Raw genomic sequence first — 21,504 nt, 5'->3', positions numbered from 1 at the left:
GAGACACATGGGGAGCAAAAGGAAGAGCTGGGGGATTTCTGGAGAAATACCAGAACCAGTAGCAAAACCAACCCCTTGTGAACACAGGAGATAAGGAGATGTGAAGATGACTGTCTCAGGATCCTGCATTGCCAGGGTTTTCTGATACCTGCTGCTCTACAACTGACCTCTGTCTGACACTGTTTGGGAGAGGCCAGGGGAATGAATGATAGCAGTCAGTTGTCCTTGAGTCCAGTTCTGGTCCACCTTCTCTAGCATATTGTCCCTGTGACTTTTCTTTTGTGTGTGTCTCCAAAAACACATGTATACCTTTTACACATAGCACCCATTCCTCCTTACGCCCCTTCCCTGATTCACTAGATAAGCCTCACAGCCCCATTTCTCATCACAGCCCCCATGTTATACTGGAGTTACTTCCTCCACTCATTCAACCTTAAATGTTGACAAGCACCAGTTGTTCTGGTGGTGTTACTTACCCTTTGCCAGGCTTAGCCTGGGACTTGCTTCCACAGGCTTTGTGAAAAAGGTGTGAAGACAGAATGGGGAGTAAGAACAGACAAACAAATATGGAAAAATGGGTCTGAAAAGGGACTAACTGCGGGTCTTTGCAGACTGTTAAGCTGCAGTTATCACTAGTCCATACCCCTCTTCAGAGCCTTAACTGGGAAAATACTGCAAACCAGGTCCCAGAGGCTCTTTGTTGTGCCAACTATTGCTGCAACCCTGTCTAAATACAAATGCCTTTTTCCCTTATAATCATTAATTTCCATAAATCAGTATAACTAATAATAAAGACTAAGGTGGAGTGGGGAGGCAGGGGGGAATTCTATCCAGCTAAAATATAAGGGGAGGGGTTATTAATAAAAAGAGGGGTGTTCCAAGGCATGAAGTCATCAGGCTGCCTACCTGAAATGGAGGAAATAAACACTACTACAGATGATTTATAGGGAGATTCCTAAATGCGCTCAGCTGAAGCTGTTTCAGAAAGAGAGTAGATTCAGTCTCTTAAGCTAGGCTTTAAGCTGTATTCTCCCTGTCTTAACACTCTTTTATTTTGGCAATTATAACATCCGTGTTTATCTGCACTTCTCAAACTTCATGTAATCTGAAGAGTTTGCAGTATCACGTAGTATGGCTGACTCAGACGCTAGAAACAGTTTATGTAGTGAGATTATGTAGAGAGATATTTAGCATTTCTGTCACATTCTTTTCAAAATGTCACATAAACAAATAATTTCTCTATTATTATTGTTTCTAGCAGCAGCATTTGATGTGCTCTACATCTTCTTTGATTTTGCTATTCTTACATGGAATAGAAAGACCAGAACAGTGAGAGCTACATTATGCTAAATGATGTCTTACCACTTATTTAAACCAGTCTTCTGCTTTTCATGCAGTAATGATATAGAGTGTTTGTTATTTCTAGAAGTAGCAGACAATTTTGATTAATACACAGTGAGTTCATAATCAATGACTTTTGATTCTGTTTTATTTATGATAAACTAGTGTGTAACAACTCATCATTAAAAACTCAAAGCATTCTGGACATTGAAAACATCATAACTTTGCCAATTTGGAGCATGTGGCTGGGTCTACCTTGTCTTACAATGTAATGTATGCAATTTCTGCAGAGCCTGCTCTGACCGTGCAGAGAAACTCACTGTGGTTGGTGCTGTTACATAGGCTGGAAGAGTTGAGCTCAATGGTGTGCAAAGGACTCATAAAGTAGGATTGCAGAATGAAAAAGCTGGTGCTTGGTGGCTGGGCCAAGTCAAAACCTTTCCTTCCAACCTGTTTTCTTCAAGTGGGAAATTCGATGGCTAAATAGTAATTTTCCTTGAAATTGTTGCTCATAAAATGAAAACTATAAACTGCTTCCCTTTAGGCATACATATGAAAAAAATGGTTTCCAGATTCTCAGCAAAATTTCAGAGTTCAGGAGCAAAAGCTCCCCATGCGTCTGTCCCTCCTGACTCCTGGAATAGCTCCACAGTAGGACAGGCAGGACAGCTTAGGAAAGGTCATGTTTTGCAGACACCCTCCTTCATCTGGATGTTATGATGCGAAATCTGACAAGTTGTGCTTCCATACGACTTTTTTTGCCATGTCACATGTATGGCTCGGTCAAATGCTGCCTGCTTAAGTTATTAGCATTGTAAACTCTTATTATGTTCGGCATGCACTTCATATGTCATTGGCCTCCAGCTGTTGGTGCTAGCACAGGAGAAGATGACTTGACCCTAGATGGAGAGGAGGAGCATTATGGGGGACCTTTGGAGTGAGACAGCCTGGGAAGCTGTCCAAGGGCATGCATGTGTAAAGAGCAGCTGTGAAAGGTAGGAGCTGCACACAGAGCCATGCCCTATCACTCAGACTAGCAATTTCCTTATCATTTCACACTTTTCTACAGTATCAGCCGAGACCGCAGTTGACGTGGTAGTATAAGCTAGCCATTAATGCATTAGCTGCTGTGTGATACCGGCACTTTCTGAACAAAACCAGACAGCGTGGTGGGTGAAGAGCTAACAGCCCGGCAAGCGTGCCTTATGTTGCTAACTCAAGGGAGGGATACAGTTCACTTTAGAAACATAGTACTGAGAACAGACCTTTTCTCCAAAGGGAATGGAGTTTGGCCACCTCAGTGGCAGCAGAATGGCCAGGACTTTTTATTGTCTAGGAGATGTTCCTTTTACTCATCTGGAAGTCATTAAAGAGTATGGAAAAGGAAATTTTAATGGAGGGAGTCTACATGGAAATACCAGGAAAACGCAGCTCCAAAGGCTACCTTTACAGGGAGAAAAAAAGTGCATCCCAGGAGGGAGGAGGTAATGAAATAAGAAGTTGGGAGCAGCAGAAGAGCCAGGAGATGCCAAATGCCTTTGGCAAAGGCATAGTAAATGCATGTAACATAGTAACAGAGGGAAAAAAGGGCAGGGGAAGGAAAGCAGGTGGGACAATAGTAAGGCCCTTGCACTTCAAGTTTTCGCTGAACACTGAGCTGGAGAAGTTGTTCTTTTCTGTTGTGTTTAACGCAGTTGCACAACTTGCAGGAGCAGAATGACTGCTGGAGATCTCCCAGGAGTGGGCTTCTTTGCAGTAGGGGGTGGCCCTCTGTATAGACTTGAGCTGCTTGGTGAGGTACTTTGGGGGATTTTCAGGAGCACAGCCCAGAGTCTACAGGAAACAAAAGGGAAGAGCATTTCTACTGTTAGTAAGGCACCAAGACTTTGCAGCTATGGAAACTATGGCAGCTGGGGAAAGAGGTAGGTCTTGTGTTCTTCCTAACTCTAAATCAGACCCATAGGTGACATGCTAAGGACGCTTTAGCACCAGCTTCTTTTCCATCTCTTTCAGTTTGGCAGACAGTATGTTTCAGAGTGTTTTTATAGCTTGGGTAGTAACAGCATACTCATGCTGTAGCAACCAGGAGGCAAAAAGTGGCTATTGTGGGGAATCTTCAAGACCATTCCTTTCCAAAGAAAACATTTTCAGGGTGGGAGAACAGAAAACCAGTCAACGCATGCTGTGTGTTACATAAATTTAGGTGAAAGGCTTGCACCTGAAAGACTCAGATAACGTTTCTTACATTGTGCATATATACATATGTACAGATGCCCAGTTATTTATATGCATATGCATTTATGACTCTCACATGTGTACATTCTTAAGCACATAGAGTTCCTTTATACTATTTATAAGAAAAAAACATAATCACACTGACAGTATTTTATAAATGAAACCTATTAAAACCAGAGATGGATGAAGATCTGAAATGCCCATATGCCAGAATGACTTGGGATTGCAGTCACTGCCTGCAATCCACTTTGGACTTTGCTTTCTGGGGAAGAGGCTGTTCCCAGGCTCCATAAGGGGCTGAAGGAGGACTGCAGTGCTCTCAGGCCCTGAGGGGTAGGGGGAACGACAAGGCAATATCTGGGTTTGGGCCCCCTTTTTGTTTCTAATTGTGTGAACTGAGGTTTGAACCCAGCTGAGCACCACTGCATTTCAGGTTACACAATGCAGTAGAATGGGATGTGATTGAAAAGGCTACAGATAAAATCGAATGCGAGGAAAGGATGAGAACTTGTCCTTTCTTCTAGCTATGACTATTTTGTTGTGTCTGTTATCCAACCCTGTAATTAGGACGGCATTCAGAAAATGCGAACAAAGTTGGTATTCTTTTCATAACCCCCAAATCTTTGCATTGCTGCATGAAACTTTTGGCTTCAGCTTTTCCCTGTTCATTAACCATGCCAAAATTTTTAATCTAACACCACTGTTAAAGAGTGGCAGGCTTCCAGGGAAATATATCAGCCAGGCTTATTAATTTCATGCCAAGTGCTGGAGGCGTGAATGTAGAGAACGCTGTTTGAGTTTGGATAATAGGAATCAGGCAGCTTAAAGGCAAGGGATAAAGATCAGGAGCCCTGTGTCTCAAGAGGAGGAGCAGGTGCAGGCTGCAAGCAAGGCCTTCAGGCCCAAAGGGGCAGCCAATGCTTAAAACAATCTGCAGTGCCTTCCTTTTTTTTTTTTCCTCTCTTTTTTTTTTATTTTATTTTTTTAATTTGGCATGTGCCTCTCACAGCTTAACAGACCGCTGCTCCACAAAGAGTGGTAAACAGAGAAAGGGAAATTAAAAAGGGAAGTCCCATGACAGACAAAAACAAATTAGGGCAAACAAATTACACAGAGTCAACAAATAAACAAGGGAACATCTGTGAATATATTTCTTGGATTTTCTGATTCTGAAAACAACCTGAGAAGCAGTGGAGGGATGTATGAAATTTAATCAGGGATCCAAGCCTCTCCTCCTCTCCCCCGGCCCCCTCTTCCCTGGGAAGGTTCAGTTGCAGCAGGGGATACTTACAGCATCCCTGGGGACCCTGCTGGCCGGGCACATGTCATAGCCTCCCCCATCCCTAACACAGTCCTGGTCCTGCTCCCGTGCTGCTGTTCCCACCACCAGCTACACTGGGTCCCCTGGGAGTGCCAGCAGTGGCCAAGGCATCCCTCACCAGTGGTGGGACAGGAGAAGGCTGCAGCAACTTCAGCGCTCAGTGGGCTTCCCTTTCCCTGCTATTTCTCTTGACACTAAGGCTGGATCTGCATTGCACTGGGTAGGCAATATTTTGTTCTCCAGCTTTTTGATACATCACTTGTTATATCCATATATATATATACACTTACATATATATTTCTATACATAAATATATATGAATATGTGTATATATATGGATATACAAATACATCTAAATATAAATGTAATTATATATACAGTACATACACCTGTGCTTTTATATAAAGATATCTAGACATTAATGGATACAGAGATATAGACACAGATCCTAAACATTTTGGGCTTTCGCTTTCAGATTTTTTGCTGGAATGCCTCAGGATCTGAGAGCACATAATTATAAACCTGAACTCAGGTAGAAATTCTGAGACAAGCTCTTCAGAATTAACCTGGTGAATCAATAAAAAGCACCCCCAAACAGCTTTTTTCACCTTTCATGCAAACACTATCAGAAAAAGACATTTACTTACCATTGGTTGTTGGGTGTATAAAACAGAAAATGGAAGAAGTTAGAAAACCAGTGTTTTGTTTTGTCTCCTAGGAATTTATGTGTGGCTGTTGTTGGATTTGGTTTACCTTCAGGAAAGTTCACAGGAAGGGTCTGAAATCAGAGAAATCCACGCAAGGGGCACTCATCTGAGAGTCCACCTGAAAGTGCAAAACAAATATTTAATTTCTTTCCAGCCCTACACGTGGCTCTGTATAAATTTGTTTCCCTCTCTTATATCCATTACACTAGAAGATGCTTTCAAAGGAAATTATTATGTGGACAAGCACTCAGAAGAGACGTATCAATAATGTTTCTATGCAGTCCTTAATTTACCCCCTGCATAACAAGCTTTAGTCATAGTGTGGCATAATATTCTTTCCGAGGAGCTGTGGCCTTATTCTGTACATGGAAGGGGCAATACTTGCTTAACAGGCAACTATTCAGCACTTTGGTTTTGCCTTATTTTGTGCGTGGCCTCTGCAAACTATTCAAACTCAGCTTGGCAGGCAAAAGTTGTTAAGTTTCTTGAGGTCTTGCTGTATTGTCCATCTCTGTGTTTCTGCAGTGCTTCAGAAACCTTGCTTTGTTTGTTTTCATGGCTCTCCAGTGAAGGTAGTGACGGTGACTCTGCTGTTGCTGTCTTACAGATGAGGAGTGGAGGCAAGGAGGAGCTGCAGGTAGACTTCTTTCAGGTGGTCAGTTTGAAATGTGTGGGACCTGGACTTTCTTTTCCCCAAATGCTTGTATTTATATTTAAGCATACATCTATAAATGTAATGCACAGTTACTGTTGGCACATCTTTTCTTGTGAATCTCTCCCAGCACTCTGCTAATTTCTCATCCTGAGCTCCTTGCTCTGTTTGTCCCAGCTTTTTTTCGTTTTCCCATCTCGGTCTTGGCACAGTGTGGTGTGGCTGTTGCTCTAGCCTGATTTTCCTCCCTAAGTATTCATCCTGCTTGATTCCCTGACACCATTCACTCTCTCCATAGTTTTTGATAGATGCAGCTTTTCTCCTTTGCCCTTGAAGTATTGTGCAGGGACAGCACAGAAAGCATAGGGAAAACAAGTCTTCTCCTGCTATAGACCCCAATTACAATAATGAAAGCCCCGGCGTAGTCCCATGCATCATCATGTCCTATATATAGGAAATTCAACCAAAGGCAGCAGTCACTTCAGATGAGTAAGATATAGCTTTGTGCATTGACAGGTGGATGGGCATCTCCTAATGGCCGGTTTCATTTCTGATGTAACTAACACCAATTAAAGACGTCCAGCTAAGTAACAACAAGTAACCTCAGTGAAAATGAAGTTCTGTTTCTGGTAGACTTAGGGATGGATCTATAATTATATTAACTGATGAACAATCCTGAGGGCATCTGAAGGCACCCAAAGCTGTCCTGACTAAAACAGTAAAAAATAAATAAACTGAAGACTAGCCAAAAACTGAAGCAGAAAGGAAAGGGCATGGATAGAGGAGAGCTCCTGCCTTACAGACTGGTGCTGGAACTTTTCCCCATAGATTTGGATGCTTAGCTGCTCAACTTTCAAGAGCAATTTTGAAATGCAAAATCTGGGAGAGAAGTTAGAATTCAGCTTACTCTGAGTAAAACGCACTTATCTGAAAGGAAAATCACATTTTTTAAATGCACTTTCTGCCTCACAGCTTTCATGTGGCTTGGTATGCAGATCAAACTGAGTAGGTGCTGGATAAACATGATCAGTAAAGGTTCATATCAGACCGATGCACACCAGACTGGTGGCTTCCAGCGCTATCCAGGCTGGTTACACCATGCAGAGAGAGGAAAGGAGATGAGGCAGTGAACACTGTCACTTTCTTTCTCTGTGATCAGGCTGGCTTGGACAGGTGCTGTAACAGGAATGCTGAAAAAGTTGAAGAAACTTTTCTTCTCTAAGACTTCCTAAGGAAGGGAGCTGGAGGAGACAGAGAATTCTAAGGGAGTCTGTGCATACCAGCATGCTCCAGGCACTTAAGTTCTGCACAGTCCTGAACACAAGAATGAGAAGTTTCATTAGTAAAAATAAAAGAGCATTCCAGAAACTTAGGGTAGACTTTCAACTGAAAGTTTTAAATGGCAAGGTTTTGTATTAACAACATTAGATATTAAAAAGCTTGGCTAGGCTCCCTTTATTCTTCTTGTCAATCTTCCATCTGATTGCAGATAAACATAGCCTGAACATGAATTTTGCTGGTTGGCCTACCCAAGTCTTAAGTGAAGGTCAGGACTGAAGGGTAAATTTGTCTTTGAGAGTTTTGTACTTTGTCCAAATGGCATCTGTTCTTGAGATCATCATAAAATCCTGCTCTATCCTGGGGAGCATGGTGAGATGTTTAATGCCATCATGCAATTGCAAAGTTCTTTCTGTCCTACCGACACAAGGCATGTTCTAAGTGCCTGGTGCATACTGGGACATTGATTAATGCAAGCTGATTGGGGGCTCATCCTCATGAATGGACTTTGGGAAACATGTGCTGGGCAATCCTTTGGTATAGAGAGCACATATCTGGTCTTTGCCAAGAAGGCTCTTCATCAAATGTTGAAGGCATGTTTTGCAGTTTCCATTTACTTGCAGTTACTGGAAGCAACTATAATGCTCATCTGTATCTCCTTACATAGTTACAACTATTTCTTCTTCAAAATAGGTCTTGTCTCATTCATCCATATATTTGTGGTCCACTGGCTATGGTTTTCTTTACCTAGACTTCATCAACATAGAATGTAAATCCTCTCTCCTGTCTGCTATAGGAAACATGTTTTTATGCAAAGGCTGCTAAAAGTCTCATTTAGACGAACTGGCATTGCATCCCTTGGTATGAGAGAATTCAGTGTTTAATACCTGTTTTATGCTACTTCATTTGCAGCACCAGGCTGTGTATTTACCTTTAAAATTCAGATCTGAGTCCTGCTTATGTTTTTCTGCGGCCACAGGGTTCACCTGAGGCATTTTTGCTAACTGATTTCAAAAACTGTATGTTTTTGGCTTCCAAAGAAAAGGATTAATTACACTAAGGCCACATTAAAGCATGTTGCCTAGCTTCTAAGACTGAAAAATTTGACCACGACCAGCTAACATGAAGCTTCAAATATTGAAATTTAAATGCTTTAATGTTGACTTCATGACACTGGTTTCATTATCTTTCCCTTCCCTCCCCCACCAAAAGTATTTGAGCTCATTTTGTTCAAATTTCTCTTAACTTCTGGGCAATTTCAGGAGCTTCAAAAGCTAAATAACACCTGTTACAAGCAAGTCCCATATTCCCTAGGGATGATATTAACTTGAGTCATCTGTGGTTTTGCAAGTCTATCAGGCACTGCAGTGCCAGTTGCAATGGAGGGAAGTGGAGGTATTGCCTACTTGAAGCGAGCATAAAACCTCCAGTGGTATTAAGGGAGATGGCAAAAAGTCACGAGTCTTTCTCTCCAGATACCTATGAAAACTGTCATGCTAGCACATGGCAGTGTACCAGAAGACGGAAAAGTAACTTCAAACGTCAGGCAGCTCCAAAATCTGCCTTTCCAGTGCATAGCTGTTGAAATGAATGCCACCTGCACCAGCCTGTGTCTCCTCATGGTCATACCTCAGCTGTACACGTGGCATTACCTAACTCTACAGTTTCTCTCATCTTTTCAGGACATCAGTGGCAGGCACCTGTGGGAGGGAATGGAGGGGTAGCAACAGAGATCCTGGGCATAAAGCCTCCGGGAAGGCGGTAATTCCCATTGCAAGAGAGGGACTCAGCCTTGGGATGGAGCCAGATGGCTGTCAGGGTCCAGTGAATAGTTTTGTGTTGCAGATAGTGGCTTGTGAGAACTTGAGTTTGGCTCACTGGACATAGAGACAGCTGCAGCTCTGCATAGAGCTGTCATGATGCATTTTAAGAAAACTTCAGACTGAGGAGATGTTTCACAGTAGATCATGACTTATTCTGCCTCTTTCTTCATCTCACTGCTGGTGCGGGATATGTTTGATGTCCATTTGCAAAAATTCCTGCTTGATGTTTATCATTCCATCCAATCTGTGAGTTTCAGTAACTGCCACATATATCTATATGTACTACACATGTAGGTACGTAGGCATGTATATCAGGTCATGTACGTATACAGCAATTGCAATGGACTTGTTACCTTGCAATTATTTGAGCTGTGGAGGCTCACAAGCTCAGGTTACTGTACAGCCAAAGGTTCCCCACACTTCCTTACCTCTCTGTCTCACAAGGCTACTTGAGGAGTTAGGATTTACTTAGTGAGGAAATGGATTAGATTTGTCTCTTAGCTACTCATGCTGCCAGCAAACACCACTTCAAAGGCTGATTGCTAAAGTGAATCACCAAGGGATGTAAGGAATTGGTGTTCTCTGTACAGCTTGGTGTATCCTTAGCAACACTAGTGCTGGTTTACAGGACTGCAGGACTTACCTGAAAAGCAGGGGGGCTGGTGATGCCATCTCTCCTCCTGCATTGCTACAGATCACCTAGCTTTCTGCCTGTTTGCAATGTAACACTTGGTATTTTAGATACCTTGAGAGCATTGTAGAGCAGATAGGTCTTTACTGTCATTCAAAAATCCTGCTACTGACAAATGGTCAATCCAAACCCATGACTGAAAACCTTGAAGGCACAGGGTCAACAAGAGGAGACTGTTACTTCCCACACCTCTGGTCAACTCACAGGTTGGAATTTCCCTAACACGTCCACTGTTCAATTAAACAGGAGGCCAAACCCTCTGCAAGATCCACAAAGAGCAAAAACCTACTTCCTTTAAAAGAACTCCTTTTATGAGCTGCTTTCAGAAAAACTGGAAAGCATCTTGACAATTCATTAAAGAAGAAAACATTGCATTAGAAAGTGTCCTCAATGGCAGTCCACCAGATTCCTAAGTGTTAAAAAAATAACTGTGACAAAAGATTATTCTTAAATTAAATGGGTGAGAAAAGTGATCGTATAAGATGAAATGACACATAACTGGGGCTAATAAGGCCTGAATCACTCTGGTTTGATTCATTAAGCCCCTGAACTGAGTGACGGTGTGCTTTTTTACATACCCAGTGTTAAATTTCAGTATGGAGCATGGTTTTTTTAAGAAAGGTGTCTTACTTAGAAATTGACACACAAATCTCCATTGGTGGGCAGATGTTTTTGCGAATCAGGTATTGAGTTAAATATCAGACTTTGGTGAAACTTAAGCCATATGGACACAGACATTTTCTTTGACTCATAGTTTGATTAGTTTAAGAAGAAAGATTAAAGCAAGGATGAATGGCTGTGTTAATGAAAGCTGATAGGCCTTGGAATGGGCTCAGTTACATTGTTGGTCTCAGCGTCTCAAAAATGTAGCGTCATTATCCAGGCTTAGGAATTATAACTGAGAAAAAGTTTCTTTGTGTACACAAATTTGTTCCCAAACTCTCTTCATTGGATGACACTAAAGACTTCAATACCACTGTACAAGGTAGTATGAAACAGGCAGTTGGAGAAAACAAACAAACCTCCTCTGAATGAACTGCAATATTCTCTTCCTCCTTCAGCCCATTCTCACCCCATAACGTGTGGACTAGTTTTAAGATTTTGTCAGAAGTGACATAAGTAAGGACTCGTGGGCTCCAGGTAGTTTCCTTCTGCCTGCAAGCATCTTAACTTGAAGCTATTTCCTTGGTGTCTCTGACTGTATCAATGGGACTGCAGGCCCAGGTGAATCTCAGCGACCATCTTGTGTGACCTCTTTAAAGACACAAGCCCGGCTCCCCTCAGATCTATATTCCCAGGCAGTTCCTACCATCTTTAGAAACCTGTCCAGTCCTGAAATGACTGAATGTGGGATCCACAAAACTTCATCCCATGATTCTTCGAGGTGTCAGTAATGCTCCTTTTAAAAAATCTGTTTCTAATTTTTCCCTAGCTTTGTCTTCTAATTCCCGGATGTCTTTTTCTGCTGAATAAGAAGCCAAGCAGCCTCAGAGATGTCTTCCTCATGAAGGTGCCTGTGTACAACAGCCAACCATGTCTAAAGTCTTTTTGGCCTAAATACTATAGCTAAGTTTGTGGAGTCTTTTACTGTGAAACAAATTTTCTGAGTATTTGCTACAACTTGAGGCTTTTCCCCTCGTTTCCAGCTTCCACTTGCTCAGAGCCTTGGCATTTACCACCTTCCTGCCTCTGCAGCTCCATCAGGTTGTGCTTTCAGGGCACTGGAAAGCTCGAGAGAGGTGAACAGCTGAGATCTACCGATCTAACTATACCTGATTTTCTTCCAAGAGCAGCTCAGCAACAGAGTAATGAGAGACAAAAATCAGGCTATACTATGTATCTTACCCGCTCCATAGGTGTTCTGGTGTTGAGGCTGAAACGGAGCCTGCCAAACCAGCCAGGCCTGGTTTGCAACAGAGGTAGTTTGAAAGCTCAAGCTTAAGTAAAAAGGGGGACAAGCACCTAGAGGTATTTCAGGTGTCTCATTAAGTTACTCCTCTGACAGCTTCTTTAGATGCATCACTACTCCGGGGTTTAACACCCAAGTGGAATCCTGCCACGTGTGGAGGTTTTATTTTGTATTTTATTACTTCTTCCTGCAAGGGTTATGCAGTGTAAGTGCCATTAAAACATCAAAGAGTCTCATCTTCCTTTTGAGTATCTCCCTTTCTGTTTCTTCTGTTCTTGTTGCTTCAAGGATTGCTACAGTTAAAAAAATAAAGTCTGGATCTCTTTCTGTTGAAGGAGTCTGTAAATTCCAGGTCGGCATTTCTCAATCTGCATTTGTCATCCTTCAAGTTAATCTTCAGTGCTGCAAAACAACTTTAAATGTTGTTTAAAGCCCTCCATTGAACTCAACGTGACTAACACAGCATTCTTGTAGTCTTTCACTTCAGTCTGACCAGGGATTGTTATTATCTCAGAAGGCCAAAAAAAAGGGGGAAAACTGTAACTTTGTTTCTACACAGAAAAATATAACGAAAATCCTTAAATGGCATGCCTTGGAAAGGTTTTCAACCCTCCAAAATTGTAAGTGATTAAAAAAAATCTTTAAAAAATTGTATGCTAAGCAAACAAAAGTTGCAAGGAGTGAGATGAAAGAGGGCAAATTCACAAATTTCCCTGTCTTCCATTCCTCTGCAGAGATTAAACAGAAAACCCTTTAGCAACCAAGTTACATTTTCACTTTAAAAAATCTTCAGCAAAATATAACCTTGCAGCTGTAAACATATGTCTGAATAATTATTCTGGCTTTATATCAAAAAACCCACCTCTGCCAGAGCAGACAGATTTTAATTTAGCATTCCCCCCAGAGCTCTGGAGGGCAAGGTGGATGATTGAGAGGGCAAGGTGACTTGGCTTCAAGGGCTATCTTTATTTGCATGAATGAGTAACCGTAAAGCACAGAAAATATCTTTAAGTAAATTCCGCCTGTCACTGACAGTGATCTAAATGGAATTATGGCTGCATGAAACTCTCTTTTGCTAATACATATATAGATATATATATATTTTTTCCTGAGAAATATCTCACCCACCCATTTTAAAATCATTAAAACAAAAAAAAAAAGAAAAAAAAAAGAGATGTAAGAACAAAATAATTATTATCAAAGAGCAACCAAGGAACATGTTTAAACACAGGGACAAACCATTCAAACTAACGGGATTTTACCACTTCTTAACAAGACTGGATGGACAACGTTGCAGCTGTATGTCTCCCACTTAAACTCCGAACAGCTACTGCAGAGCCCGTGGCAGCCAAGTCCTCTTTAACATAGCTCGAAGGTATCCTGTAGAGGCCCCATCCCAGGTGAATGCTTAGTTAAGCCTGTTCCTAAAACAGGGATTTAAAATTGATGAGCTTTCTATATACAGGAATTAAATATGGGACTGTCCAGCCTGAATAAGAGGGAGAGTATAAAGAAGGGAAGGCATAAGGAAGCCAGGCTCTTTTCATTGGTACCCACTGTCAGGACCAGAGGCAATGGGCACAAACTGAAACACAGGAGGTTCTCTCTGAACATCAGGAAACACTTTTTTACTGTAAGGGTGATTGAGCTGTAAGGCTGCCTGGAGAGGCTGTGGAGTCTCCATCTTTGCAAGTAATCAAAACACAGCTGGATATGACTTTGCTTATTCCTATTTGTTCATCCTCATCCCTTATAAGTTTCCATTTTTTGAGGGGAGAAGTTCTTGTACAGTAAAGTTTTGTCAGTGGGCAGATGCCCAAGATGTGATGTTCTTTGATGCACAGTTAATTTATGGTTGAGATCTTCCTCTCTCTATATACACATAATTTGCTGATAGCTCATTGAATAGACTGTGACAGTTTGGCCATCTTGTGTCTGAAAATTCCAATGGGAATTGAGAGGTTTTGAAGTAATCCTGAATATTTGCTGCACAGACCAACACATGGGAGCTCATGCCATCTACCTCAACGCAGTTGAGGTGAAACTACTACAGGACACCCAACACAAAAACACCCTCACCTTGACTTGCAGCCTCCTCAGTGAAGTTTTCTGGCTTTCTGCAATTGCTATTGGAGAAGGAAGGAAAGCCTGATGATTGGAGATGTTCTCAGAGCCCTTCCCAGCTTCTCTGGTGAAGCTGCCAAGCACAGTTTGATATCCACAGTGCCACTGCTTGCCACAGGAGATGCAGAACTCAGCTAGAAGTGCAACAGGCTGGCAATAGTGGAGAAACCACCCAGTATTTAGAGCCAGATATGATTATAATTATTAAAAACCAGTTCCCAGAAAAATGTGTATAGTTAGCATTTATCACCACATGGAAGAGTAAGACGAGGGTCTACCTGTGCAAATAGCTGTAACCTTGTAGGCATTTTGCAGCGAGATTTGTTAGCCTAGTGGTCTCACTTTGACTGGAATAATTTGTTTTGCACGACAGTTCCTGGTTTCTTTTTATTTGGTCTGCTGTATTTAATAGCTCCTTAATTCCACTAGATTAATAAAAGAAAGATGTGTTTAAAATCTAAAATAATTCACATTCAAAGCCTCTGCATTTTCACAATTTTGCCAAGCTCCATCACGGTTTAGGGTCATTTCAATGTTATTCTTCTCAGCTCTATGAAATGTCACTCACACTGGGAGAACACTGGGGAATACTGCTAAGGACTTGTCTACATGAGGAAATTTACTGGCAGAATGATACTGGTATAATATTAAAGTGGTATTTCATTGGAATTCACCATGTCACCACTGATCCAGGATATTTAAATGACATGGTAACTTTGAAAACCTCTATTTGATTATGTTACAGAAAGCAATTGCATTTTTTCTTTTGTGTGCGCCTCTTAACATAAAAATGATTTTTACAAGGTGTTTACTGAGTTAAGTGGAAGTGCAGCAAGGAAAGTTAATTGTAAAAGATACAAGATTCTGAAAACATGCTACTCATAAGAGGAAGACCAGAAAAAATGTCAGTCCAGCCTTCAATGGTGAGGAAAATCTAGAAAGGAGGAAGCTAAGAAGAGCAAAGTTTTTGGTATTTCTTTGTATTTAATCGATGCTTAAATGAAATAGCTGAGCAACCTGATCTAGTTGAAGATATCCCTGCTCATTGCAGAGGGACTAGATGACCTTTGAAGGACCCTTCTAACGTAAATTATTCTATGATTCTAGGTAATACTAGTAACAAATGTCTAAGGACTGTGGCTAGAATGAGAAAGGAATTAATATGGACGTTGGGACATTTTTAATCTGCTGGACATGCCACTGTTGAATTTAAATTGCTTGGGAGCTGCCTGAATGAGTTGGAGAATTAGCAGAACTTTGGGAAAGGGGTGTGCAGTTTTGGAGAAGGGGGGGATGGCAGCTTGGGGATGTAGTTTCTCTTAGAAAGAGAAGGGGGATCTCAGGAATTAGAGTCATTTTAACTCAATTCTTTGACACACATGCCAATGGATGAACAACTTGTAACCATTGGATAGAAAGAAAGGAATGACCAACAGCCAGTAATGGCCCCGTCAAGAATAAAATTCATAGAACCAAGATGACTGACTTATGGGTGACAAACCTTTTGGATGAAGGAAGGATGATATGCAGTTGTCATGATTCCTAGTTCTGATGTCTTACATGACAGTATCAACAGCAAATATAGAAAACACAACCTATGGTCAGGTGGGTGAATGGCTAGATGGTAAACTGGACAAAGAATAGCAAGGAAGCCATTGCTGACAGACTGCAAGGCTGCACTGAGTGCCCTCTTCTGTGATGTGCGCACTCTCAGACAGATTTAGAGAAATACCATACTGGGAAACACTTCAAGTGCATTGGTGGGCAGGGTTAGGATTCAGAATGATATTAAAAATTTGAGGATTTTATCTGCAGAACCAGAATAGATCTTGATGGATGCAAGAGCCTACACTTTGGTAGCGTAATTGACTGCAGAAATGCAAGAGGGGGAATAATTGTCTAGGGAGCTGTTCAGCATCAGAAGAGTTGGAAGTTGTAATGATGAATGTACATTCACAGCATTACATAAGGATAATTAAAGCTATGTGTTAGATGTTAGTATGCAGATATTCAAATAGCATGGTACTTGGCACTGGAGATGAGTGTTAGGTGCTGTATATTCAAAAGAGTTGGAGCAGGTAAGGGCAGCAGTAATGGTCACCAGCAAACACGACCTTTGGAGGAAAAATTCAGGATTAGCTTTGTTTCGTCTGAAGAAGAAAATGAAGTAAGGACATAGGCCAGTTTTAACACACAGCAAGCATAAGCTGAAAATGTTTGAGTTGTCTAGGTGTCCTTTTGAGATCAGATGAGAAGTCATGGAGATGTAGGCTAGATACTGAGAAGAAGAGGTTTTTGTCTGCAAGAGCAGTCGTGCACTGGGGCAGGGCCCATGGCAAGGAATTAGGTTGTGGACTCTGAGACTTCCACAGCAATTTCCTTCCATTCATAGAATCATAGAATAGTTACGATATATAATATGATACATCATATAGTTATGATAGAATAATATGATACATCAGTATGCTGAGGGTAATATACCATCACTGCCTTGCCTTCCTTGTAATCATGTCAAACACATTCAATTTCTCCACGAAACGGGAATTACCTCAAGTGTCTCACAAATTCTGTGCATTTACACTCTAAAAATTAAGTTATTAATTTTTATTTGTATTTTTTAAATTTTGTATTTTACTTAAATAAGCAGCATACCAAAACATAAATTGAAAGAAGTTGTAAAGTTTTGATAGAAATAATTATTTTTCATACTTACCTGGGACTGAAACCTCTTCTGTTAGATCAAACTCTCTTCTGTGTCTGTATCTTAATAAACTGGTTTGAAACAATTTTATTAATCCCCAAAATAGCTTAACTAAGTATTTCTAGTCTAACAGAAGAAAATTGAAAGTACCTGTCCTTAGTCACACATCATGTTTATTGTATTAAGCTAGCCTCTTTAATTTGTTCTTTTATGTGACATTTTAAAATGTCAATTTGCCATTAAGATAATATAATAATTAAAATATGCATTCAAGCTCTGACCATGTAAATATGTAATGCAGTAAGTAAATATTTGCATTTAAATGAAATTCAAATAAACACAAAGCAAAATTTTTATACTGCAATTTGCATTCTTACATCAAAATGCTGATTTCTTTTTTAAAGGAAATTTCACTGAACCGGCTATGATTTCACCTGCAGGTATTTGCAGTCAAAACAACCCTTTTCTAAGACATAAATTCTCTGACCATTTCTGCGTCTAGTGGAGGTGAGTCACATAGAGAGAGAGTTAGCCTTTTGTACCTTTTAATAACCAAACCTGCATTTTAATCATATCCTTTGTATTCTTGCATTGATTAACTCAATATATATTGTACTTAGTAAGCATTAAATGACTGTTTCCATTTATTTTGTAGCTTCCTGGAATTGCTGAAGAACCCATTTGTACGTACGGACTGATTTACTTTTTATTTTAATGTTCATACTGATTAATACGATTAATTTTAAAATACAGTTTCATAAAGGAAGAACACATATCCTATATTAAATTAGGCTGTTTGTATTTTTTTTCCATCTCTGTGTGTATATATGTATGTCTGCACTTGCAAATTCTCAAGAAAAAACAGCTCTTTTTAGCAGTTCCATCTGAATAGTGAAAACTGAAGAAAAAAGGTTCTGCAGGGAGCAAAAGACAGATAACTGAATCCTGCAGTTAAATCTTACTCGCTGAATAGTATCCCAGTACCTTGTCTGCGGTGGAAAGGGCTTCTCCGAAAAAAACAGATGCTCAGCATTCAGTAAGAATATATTTTCTCTCAGTCCCAGGTCTTGCTGCTTGAGTTTGTCAAGGAAATTAAGAGCTGAGATGATGATGGGATCTGTTAGAGGGAAAGAAGAAGGCCTCCCTTGGTATCTCGGGAAGAGTTAGGGAAATACCTGTCTTCTCTGCTAGCATGATCTGTGTGTCCTGAATGACAAAGTGTAAAGCACCATGTCACTGCAGGTTGTTTCTGAACTGATTATTTGCAAGAAATGTTAGCGCATTTAATACCAATTATTTCCACTAAGGACCTTTTCCAGGAGTCCTTGCACAAGCCACCTCCCTTTCTGACTTGATCTGCAGGATTAAGTCCAGGGTATGGTGTGAGAAACACTGGTTTTTCTCTGGTCTCCCAGTGAAATGTCAGTGAATTTTAATAAAATTATTGCAAGTAATAAGTTAAATCTGCTGTTACAGGACCAAGAACAAATTGTTTCAAAATCAGAACTGAGTAACTTCAACAGATTTGGTCCCTTAAACAGAAAAAACATATTCCAATATTTTGCTTCTTTTGCGGTTTAGAGCTCTGCTCTAAGGCACAATACACAACCCTTACCAGGAGACCTCTCAGGACCTCTGACTTTCTATTCCATTTAAGCCTTTCATGGAAACCCTCAGGACACACATTTTGCGCTCCCTCAATCACTGGCTCCCAGGAACAACATTATGCAGAAGATGCCTGGAACTACATTAGCAGCAGTATGCAGAAATGATGTGATTCAGATTGTTTTGGGCGAGTAAAGATACTGCAAAGTTACTGAGCAGTGGTGTTATAAGGTGATAACTCGGTGAAATTCAAGCATTTAATCCATGAAGGATAATTAACAGCACCACTGGATACTGATTCTTGTTTTTTTTTGTAGTTCCAGATGGATTAAACTTTGAAGGGCAGCAGGCGTTTAAACAATGTGGGTTAGCATTACACATCACTAAAATCTAAGCCTTAGATAAGATAGACTGGGAAAAATGTCCTAAGTAAACTTAATCATTGTTGTTATTATTAATCCTGGGAGATAGATCTGTATTTAACTATTGCAAACCTCAGTATGAGTTTTTACTTAAGCAACCACTTATATTCTTACTTTATAGTCTCTCTTATATTTGACCAGTTCAAGGAAGGGATACTCTGCATCTCATATATGTATTCTATGGTTTAACTTTTTTCATAAAGAACTCTGTACACAACTGTTTGCAAAGCTTTTTCCAAAGGTTTAAATAATGAATGAATGATGACAATTATTTGCCTGGGGTACTTCTTCTTTCCTTCTAAAAAGGCTGTCCAAAATAACATTTTCTTTACATGCTATTCCATGTATGACTGAGGAAATGACAGGGTTTCAGTGGTAAGAGCTGCTGTCCAGCTGGAAACTTCGGAATCTTGCAAGGATGATGGACAGCAAAGCCCTGCAAGGTCTGGAGGCAAGATCTGTGACTTCATCTTTGCTTTTTATGAGCTATCATGATGGAACTGTGGAATAATTCAGGTTGAAAGGGACCTCAGGAGCTCATTTAGTCCAGCCCCCTGATTGAAGCATGGAAAGATAGGAGATGGCAACCTCAAGCCTTCAAGCAAACTCAAGAGTGAGGTGCCTCTGTCCCGTACTTCATTGCCTACAAAATCAGATTTTTCTCAGTAACCTGGCAGAGGGTGTTGGCAAGTGGGAGATTCACCGCCAAGATCCCCAGGCTCATTGTAACAGGGTGTTGAGCAGCCACTGTAACTTTTTAATTGCTAGTGCCATGAGTCAGATTGAGGGCTACTTTTCAGGTGGTGAAAGACATTAAACTACACAAATCCCCTATGCACAGGGCACTCTTATACTTCCTTACCTTCAAAAAGGCTCCTGATATGTAAAAGTGCAGGCTCTGGGTCCCTATGCTTTGCCTTGCTTCTTGCTCAGCGTCTGTGTTGTGCTCACCTTGGAGATGCTGAAATGCCTTTCCCGGCCCTGTTCTGTGTTTCGCTTGTATGTACTGGCACAGGCTGCCCAGAGAAGCTGTGGCTGTCCCATCCCTGGCAGTGTTCAAGGCTAGTCTGGACAGAGGTTTGAGCAGCCTGGCCTAGTGGAAGGTGTTCCTGCCCGTGGCAGGGGTTTTTTAACTGGATTGTCCCAAAGGTCCCTTCCAGCCCAAACCGTTCTATGGTTCTATGATCTAGCACTGTGGAGACAAGACAGTTTGTGACTTCTGCCAGACATTCCCCCTTATGCATCGGGAGACCACACTGATCTCTTCTGCAATATCATTTCTGTGAGAGCTTCTGCAGAAACACTTGTCTTCAGTGACTCTAAATCCTCTCCTGAGGCACTGCAGTCCCAAGCTCTTAGATCCCCAATGTATAGAATCATAGAATAGTTAGGGTTGGAAAGGACCTTAAAATCATCAAGTTCCAACCCCCCTGCCATGGGCAGGGACACCTCGCTCTAAACCATATTACCCAAGGCCTCGTCCAACCTGGCCTTGAACACTGCCAGGGATGGAGCATTCACAACCTCCCTGGGCAGCCCATTCCAGTGCCTCACCACCCTAACAGGAAAGAATTTCCTCCTTATATCCAATCTAAACTTCCCTTGTTTAAGTTTGAACCCATTACCCCTTGTCCTATCACTACAGTCCCTAATGAAGAGTCCATCCCCAGCATCCCTATAGGCCCCTTCAGATACTGGAAGGCTGCTATGAGGTCTCCATGCAGCCTTCTCTTCTCCAGGCTGAACAGCCCCAACTTTCTCAGCCGATCTTCATATGGGAGGTGCTCCAGTCCCCTGATAGTCCTTGTGGCCCTCCTCTGGACTTGTTCCAACAGTTCCATGTCCTTTTGATGTTGAGGACACCAGAACTGCACATAATACTCCAAGTGAGGTCTCACGAGAGCAGAATAAAGGGGCAGGATCACCTCCTTCGACCTGCTGGTCATGCTCCTTTTGATGCAGCCCAGGATACGGCCTGAGTTACACAACATTCAGCTGTCTTAAAGCACATGCTGCTGGCTTGCAACCATCCATCCAGGCAATTCCTGTCAGCCCATAACAATAAGCTGCTTTCCTTGTTTACCACTCCACCAATCTTCGTGTCATTGGTGAGTTTTACAAGATTTTATTTTATCATCTGGGTTGCAGATAAAAACTGAAATGGGCCCCTGCCTGCGAGCCCTCTCTTGTAGCTGTGACCCTCCTTCGTGTTTCCCCACAAACTCTGGCATTTAAGCCCTGTTATTAAGACCTGATACCTGCTCTGCTTGTTGTGGGTTCTTTCTAAAGGAGCTCAAGGTGCAGCTTTAAAGCAAAGGCAAAGCAAAGCTGTTTAGATTCTGAACTGAAAATAGCAAGTAGCCCAAAGTTACAGAAACAAATACCTTTTAAGCTGTAGAAGTGGAAATGTCTCTGTTGTATTCACCTGTGCTCAGTGTTCTGCTTGGCTCCTTTTATGTCTGGTAGTATCCCTAAAGCTGTACAGTAACTTCCTTTTAATGATGGCTTGAAGTGTTTGATATCATCTAATGTTTTACAAGAAACACCCAGACCAGAATACAAGTCTTGGCAGGTTAAAAAGGAAGACAAAGAAAGAAAAAGACACAGCTTTTAAGTTGAGGTTTTCAGATTGCTTTGGAAACATTTGTCTTAGAGAGGTCTGTTGTGGCTTTAAGGTTTTGAAACCACATCATCT

This window comes from Neopsephotus bourkii, unplaced genomic scaffold (genome assembly GCF_033783945.1).
Source record: "Neopsephotus bourkii isolate Nb327-2 ecotype Australia unplaced genomic scaffold, CSIRO-AGI_Nbou_v1 NB_1511, whole genome shotgun sequence".
Taxonomy (NCBI): domain Eukaryota; kingdom Metazoa; phylum Chordata; class Aves; order Psittaciformes; family Psittacidae; genus Neopsephotus; species Neopsephotus bourkii.
Note: the sequence above shows the minus strand (reverse complement) of the source record.